The sequence below is a fragment of the Herpailurus yagouaroundi genome, unplaced genomic scaffold, assembly GCF_014898765.1.
Source record: "Herpailurus yagouaroundi ecotype Mexico unplaced genomic scaffold, PumYag 77, whole genome shotgun sequence".
Classification (NCBI taxonomy): Eukaryota; Metazoa; Chordata; class Mammalia; order Carnivora; family Felidae; genus Herpailurus; species Herpailurus yagouaroundi.
This window is the reverse complement of record NW_024412388.1, coordinates 77,226,520-77,234,510: the sequence shown is the minus strand read 5'-3', so window position 1 is coordinate 77,234,510 and position 7,991 is coordinate 77,226,520. Positions and strand designations below refer to the sequence as shown.

General features: G+C 33.8%; 1 long non-coding RNA gene across 1 annotated transcript; it reads right to left on the bottom strand.

Moving 5' to 3' along the window:
• Nucleotides 1-953: 953 nt before the first annotated feature.
• Nucleotides 954-7,653, bottom strand: LOC121018600 (uncharacterized). Its single transcript, XR_005785246.1, has 3 exons — nucleotides 7,509-7,653; nucleotides 5,933-5,937; nucleotides 954-966 (listed from the first exon to the last, which is right to left on the bottom strand). It is a non-coding gene; the product is annotated as an uncharacterized LOC121018600 (long non-coding RNA).
• Between the last annotated feature and the right edge of the window lie 338 nt (nucleotides 7,654-7,991).

Genomic DNA, 7,991 nt, shown 5'->3' with positions numbered 1-7,991 from the left:
CAAACCCTTAATTGACTGATCCACCCAGGAGCCCCCAACCTTGATCAATTATTAAAGAATTGTAATCAGGCAGATTATGTTCTCTAACTACAGTGGTATCAAGTTAGAGATCAGTAACAGAATGATAATAAGAAAATCTCCAAATTCTTGGAAAATAAACAACATACCTCTACATAATCCATGGGTCAATAGAAAACCTAAAAGGAATAAAAATATATTGAATTAATGAAAATGAAAATACAACATAAAAAATTTGAGGGACACAGCTAAAGTAGTGCTGAAAGAGAACTATATTTATAGCACTGAGTGCTTATATCAGAAAAGAAGGGAAGTCTCAAATCAATAATCTAAGCTTTTGCCTCAAAACACTAGAAAGAGAAGAACAAAATAAGTGGAAAATGAGAAAAAGAGGAAAATAATAAAGATATGAACAAAAATCAGTGAAATTGAAAACAGGAAAGCAATAGGAAAAAAAACACAGTGAAACAAAAAAAATTGGTTTTTGAAAAAGAATCAATCAAATTGGAAAAACAACTAGCAAAACTGACACCAAAAGTAAAGGGAGAGAAGATACAAATTTCTGAAATCAAGAATGAGACAGGGGACATCTATAGTGAAGCCTGTGGACACCAAAACGATGACAAGGAGATACTATGAATAACTACACACAACCTAGATGAAATCAACCAACATCTTGAAAAACACAAATTATCAGAGTTCACTCAATATTAAAGAAATTGAATCCACAATTAAAAATTGCCAAAAAAGACCTCCAGGCCCAAATGTTTAGAAGAGAAATAACACAATTCTATACAATCTCTTCAAAAAAAAAAACAAAAAAAACAAAAAAAACAAAAGGAGAGAATACTTAACAATTCATTTTATGAAGCTAATATTTACCTCCATGAAAGAAACAGACACTACAAAAAACGGAAACTACAGACCGGTATCTCTCATGAATATAGACTTAAAATCTTGAACAAAAATAAGCAGAGTTCAACATTGTGTAAAATGAAGTATACATCATGACCAAGTAGAGTTTATTCCAGAGATACAAGGCTGGCTCAATATTTGAAAAATCAACCAATTTTCAACCAATGTTGAAAAAATTCAAGAAGCCAATTTACAGAAAACCCTACAGCTAACATTATACTTAGTGGTAAAATACTGAATGGTTTCCCTTTAAAACTGGGGAGAATGTCCACTCTTATTATTCTCATCCATAGTATTAGAAGTTCTACCCATGACAGTAAAGCAAGATAAATAAAAGATACATAGCATAGAGTAAGAAATAAAACCGTTTCTATCTGCAGATGATATAGTCATTTTCATAGAAAATTCTAAGGAATCTCCAAAAAAAAAAAAAAAAAAAAAAAAAACAAAACCCTATAGGTAGGGGTACCTGGGTGGCTCAGTTGGTTAAGCATCCGACTCTTGGTTTCAGCTCAGGTAGTGATCTCAGCGTTCATGGGTTCCAGGCCCACCTCAGGGTTCACACTGACAGCATAGAGCCTGCCTGAGATTCTCTTTCTTCCTCTCTCTGTCCCTCCCCTGTGTGTGTGTGTGTGTGTGTGTGTGTGTGTGTGTGTGTGTGTGTGTGTGTGCGCGCGCGCGCGCATGTGCTTCAAAAATAAATACACATTTGGGGCGCCTGGGTGGCGCAGTCGGTTAAGCGTCTGACTTCAGCCAGGTCATGATCTCGCGGTCCATGAGTTCGAGCCCCGCGTCAGGCTCTGGGCTGATGGCTCAGAGCCTGGAGCCTGTTTCCGATTCTGTGTCTCCCTCTCTCTCTGCCCCTCCCCCGTTCATGCTCTGTCTCTCTCTGTTCCAAAAATAAATAAACGTTGAAAAAAAATTAAAAAAAATAAATAAATACACATTTAAAAAATGAAAACCCTACAGAAGCACAAAGTAAATTCAGCAAAGTTCAAGAAGAAGTTAAAAATACACAAAGTCAACCATATTTCAGTATACTAGCAATGAACACCTGGATACAAATTAAAAATCTATCATTTAGAGTTGCTCAGAAACTTTAAACACTTAGATATGAACCTAATAAAAAATGTACAGAACTTGTGTGATGAAGACTATGAAATACTGATGAAAGACATCAGAGAAGATCCAAATAGATAGAGATTTTCATGGATTGGAAAATCCAACACTGTAAAGATGTCAGTTCTCCCCCAAACTGATAAAAAAAAAATTACTATTTTTCTAGAGATAAGCAGTACTATTCTAAAATATATGTGGAAAAGAAAAGAAATTAGAATAGGTAGAATAATTTTGAAAATAAAAAGTGGGGAAGATCAATTTCCAGGATTTCAAGAACATTATATAACTATAGTTATCAAGACTGTGTGATATTGGCAGAGGGCTAGACACAGCGATCAATGGACATAGAGTAAAGGAACCAGAAATATCCTTACACTAATATGCCTAATTGATTTTTGACAGAAGTGCAAAAGCAATTCAATACAGGAAAATAGATTTTTTCAACGGTGGTGCTGGAGCAATTGGATATCCACAGGCAAAAAAAAAAAAAAAAAAAAAAAAAGAAAGAAAGAACCTGATTCTAAGTCTCACATTTTATACAAAAATTAACTCAAGGTGGATCACAGACTTAAATGTAAAATGCAAAAATAAAATTTTTAAGAAGAAAATAAAAGAAAAACTTCAGGATCTAAGGCTAGGCAGAGACTTGGTATATTTGATACCAAAAGCATCAATGAATTTTACTTATTCAAAATTTAAAAAAACTTCTGGGAGCAACCCTTTTAAGAGGATGAAAAAACAAGCTTCACACTGGGATAAAATATTTGCAAACCACATATCTGGCAAAAAAACAATATCTTCAATATATAAAGACTTCTCAAAATTTAACAGTAAAAAACAAAAATCCAGTTAGAAAATGGGCAAAAGATATGCATAGAGATTTCATTAAAAAGGATATACAGTTGGAAAATAAACATACGAAAAGATGGTAAATATCATTAGCCATTAGGGAAATGCAAATTAAAACCATAATGAGATAGCACCACACACGTATCCAAATGGTTATAATAACAAATAGTGACAACATCAAATGCGGGTGAGCATAGGAGAAACAGGACCACTAAGGCATTGCTGGTGGGATGTCAAATGGTAGTCACATTTGAGAACAGTTTGGCCATTTCTCATAAAGCTAAACATGTAAGTAGCATATAACCTCAACTTAGCAATTAAACTCTTAGTCATTTATTCTAGAAAAGTGAAAACTTATATTCACACAGAAACCTGGATGTGAACGTCCAAACGAACTTAATTTGTAACTGGAAGTGATACATGTTCTTCAGTGAGTGAATGGTTAAACAAATTGTGGTATGTTGCCATGGAATATTACTCAGCAACAAAAGGAAATGAACCACTGATGCAGGCAACAACTTGGATGAATCCCAAGGGAATTATGCCAAGTGGAAAAGTCAATCCCCAAAAATTTTATACTGCCATGATTCCATTTATATAACATTCTTGAAATTACAAAATTATAGAAATGGCGAACAGATCAGTGGTTGCTAGATATGAAGGAGTAGGGGGGAACAGAAGTGGGTGTGGTTATAAAAGGGCAGCACATAACATTAACAACTCAGGCAACAACAGATGTTGGCACGGATACAGAGAAAAAGGATCTCTTTTGCACTGCTGGTGGGAATGCAAACTGGTGCAGCTACTCTGGAAAATGGTATGGAGGTTCCTCAAAAAATTAAAAATAGGTCTACCTTACAACCCAGCAATTGCACTACTGGTATTTATCCAAGGGATACAGGAGTGCTGTTTCAAAGGGGCACATGCACCCCAATGTCTGTAGCAGCACTATCAACAATAGCCAAAGTATGGAAAGAGCCCAAATGTCCATCAATGGATGAATGGATAAAGAAGATGTGGTATATATATGCAACAGAGTATTACTCAGCAATCAGAAAGAATGAAATCTTGCCTTTTGCAACTACGTGGATGGAACTAGAGGGTATTATTCTAAGCGAAATTAGAGAAAGACAAATATATGACTTCACTCATGAGATCTTTAAGATACAAAACAGATGAAGATAAGAGAAGGGAATCAAAAATAATATAAAAACAGACGGGGACAAAAACATAAGAGACTCTTAAATATGGAGAAAAAACAGAGTTACTGGAGTGGTTGTAGGAGGGGGATGGGCTAAATGGGTAAGGGGCGTTAAGGAATCTACTCCTGAAATCATTATTGCACTATATGCTAACTAACTTGGATGTAAATTTAAAAAATAAATTAAATAAAAATTAAAAAGGGCAGCACAAAGGATCCTTGTGGCAGTGGAAATGTTCCATATCTTGACTTGATTGATGTCAGTACCATGATTGTGGTACAGTATTATAGTTTATCAGTATGCTGGTATTGGGAGAATCATAGGATTTCTCTATAAATTGCGTGTGAATCTATAATTACTTCAAAATACAAAGAGTAATTTTTTAAAAACCCATGAAAGATTAAATGTCTGAAGTAATCAACAAAATTATTAAAAATAAAAGCAGTGATGTTTTACTAGAGATGAAATCATGCTGTGGCGCCACTGTAATTAAAGCAATATGATATTGACTTAAAAGACCAATGGAATCGAACAGAGAATCGAAAAATAAATTCTAGTGACTATGGGAAGTTAACATATGCCAAAGGTGATATTTTCAATTTCAGGTTAGAAAAATAATTGACTTAATAAACAATGTTGACATAACTTGCTTTCCATCTGGAAGAAAATTAAAATTATACTCATCTCTCATTACATGTAAAAATAAATCCCAAAGATATTACAAATTTAAATATAAAACAAAAGGCAGTAAAAATGTTAGAAGAAAAATTAGGAGAGGATGGGGTAAACAGTATCTTTTGAAGCAAGACAGAACACTAGAAGCCTTAAGGGAAAAACATATGACTATGTAAACTTGGATTTTTAAACTTGGCCCAAAATACTATAACAAGTCAAAAGATGTGAAAGAAGTTGAAAAAAATATTTCAAGCAAATAGAACAGAAAATGATTAGTGTCCCTAATGTTAAAAGAATGCCCTTTTCCCTTTTTGCCTGATGTAAATCATCAGTGTATTTTAGTATCAGTATTCTTTTTCTTTTCTTTTTTGCCAATTCGATGAGTTGGATATGATCTTATGTTTCTTTAATTTGCATTTTTCTAATGATCAGTGAGGTACTATATTTATTAGCTATTTGGAATTACCCTTCAGTGAATTGTTACTCTGTCCATTTTTCTACTATGTTGTATTTTTCAGTTTTAATCAGAGTAGTGTTAATATTATACATTGAAATCGAAGCATTATAATCTTAGAGTCTTATAATGTGGCAGCATCTTTTATAACTTAAAAATACATGTATACTTTAGTATCACTTCACCTAGAGGAAATTTTTTCTTTAGAAATAAATATGCCAGTTTGAAAAAGAACATTACAGGGGCGCCTGGGTGGCTCAGTCGGTTAAGCGGCCGACTTCGGCTCAGGTCATGATCTCATGGTCCGTGAGTTCGAGCCCCGCGTCGGGCTCTGTGCTGACAGCTCAGAGCCTGGAGCCCGTTTCAGATTCTGTGTCTCCCTCTCTCTCTGACCCTCCCCTGCTCATGCTCTCTCTCTCTCTGTCTCAAAAATAAATAAACGTTAAAAAAAAATTAAAGAAAAAGAACATTATAATATCATGTGTAATGACTAAATCAGAGATACCCTGAAAGTTCATTAATAGCAAATTGGTTGAATGAATTGTGGTGCATCCATATCATTATGCAGCTATTGAAAAAAATGAGTTATATCCAAACTAGGTAACTTAGAAGGGTTTTCTTATGAGATGTAAATAAGGAAATACTATAGAATCTAAGGGTTTTTTTTTTTTTTACTATAAATTACCCCAAAGTTCAATACATGTACTTAAATATTCACACATGATTTATAAGCATGGAAAGAAGTATATAAGACTATACACCAAAATGTGAGCTTTGATTCTTGATCAAGAGTGGGATAAGGTATAGGGGTCTGTTTCTGCTTTTTATTTGTTTATTCATTTATTTTGTTTTTAGACTCCACATATAAGTGAAATCATTTGGTATTTTTCTTTCTTGGACTTACGTCACTTAGCATAATACTCCTAGGTCCATCCATGCTGTTGAAAATGGCAAGATCTCATCTTTTTTATGGCTGAATAATATTCCATTGTGTATCTTTATCCACACAATGAGTCTATCTGTTCATCTTTTGATGAACACTTAGGTTGCTTTCATACCTTGGTTATTATAAATAACACTGCAGTAAACCTAAGGGAGCACATATCTTTTCAAATTAATGTTTTAATTTTCTTCAAGTATATACCTAGTAGTGGCATTATTGAATCATATGGTATTTCTATTTTTAATTTTTTTAGAAACCTCCATACTCTTTTCCCCAGTGGCTGTACCAGTTTACATCCCTACCAGCAGTGCATGAGGGTTCCTTTTTCTCCACATCGTGGTCAACACTTTTTATCTGTTGTCTTTTTTATTTTAGCCTTTCTGACAGGTGTGAGGTGATATCTCATTGTGGTTCTGATTTGCATTTCCCTGATGATTGATGACATTAAGCATCTTTTCATGTGTTTGTTGGCCTATATGTCTTCTTTGGGAAAAATGTCTATTCAGATCCTTTGTCCACTTTAAATCAGATTATTTGGGCTGTTTTGGTTTAGAGTTGTGTAAGTTCTTTTATATGTTTTAGTCAATATCCCCTTATCATATATATCATTGCAAATTTTCTTCCATTCAGTAAGCTGACTTTTAGTTTTATTGCTGGCTTGCTTGTGCAGAAGCTTTTTATTTTGATGTAGTCTCAATAGTTTTTTTCTTTTCTTTTCTTTTTTTGATTTTGTTTCCCTTACTGAAGGAGACATATCTTGAAAAATGTTACTAAGGCCAATGTCAGTGAAATTACTGCCTATATTTTCTTCTAGGAATTTTATGGCTTCATGTCCCATATTTAAGTCTTTAATCCATTTCAGTATATTTTTGTGTATAGTGTAAGAAAGTGGTCCAGTTTCATTCTTTTACATGTAGCTGTCCAGTTTTCCAGCACCATTTATTAAGGAAACTGTTCTTTCCCCTACTGTATGTTCTTGCCTCCTTTGTTATAGATTAATTGACCATATAAGAGTGGGTTTATTTCTGGGTTCCCTATTCTGTTCTTTTGAACTCTGTTTTGTGTCAGTACCTTACTGTTTTGATTACTATAGCTTTGTAATGTATCTTGAAATATGGGATTGTGATACCTTCATCTTTGTTCTTCATTCTCAAGATTGTCTTGGCTAGTCAGGGTCTTTTGTGGTTCCATACAAATTATGGGATTGTTTGTTCTAGTTCTGTAAAAAATGATGTTGGTATTTTGACAGGGATTGCATTGACTCTATAGATTGATTTGGGTTGTAGGGACATTTTAACAATATTAATTCTTCTAATCTTTAAGTGTGAAGTACTTTCCATTTGTGTTGTCTTCAGTTTCTTTCATCAGTGTTTTATAGTTTTCAGAGTATGGGTCTCTCATCTCCTTGGTTAACTTTACAACTGGGTATTTTATTCTTTTTGTGCAACAGTAAATGGAATTTTTTTTTAAATTTATCTTTCTGCTATTGTGTTATTAGTATGTAGATACGTAACTGATTTCTGTATATTACTTTGTATCCTGCACTTTTACTGAATTTATTTATTACTTCTAATTGTTTTTGATGGAATCTTTAGGGTTTTCTGTGTCACCTATCACATCATCTGCAAGTAGTGACAGTTGTACTTTCCTTACCAATTTGGATGCCTTTATTTATTTTTCTTGTCTGATAGCTCTGGCCAGAGCCTACAGTACTGTGTTGAATAAAAGTGGTGAAAGTGGATATCCTTGTCTTGTTTCTGATGTTAGAGGAAAGGCTCTGTTTTTTACCATTGAGTTTAGTGTTAGCTGTGAGTTT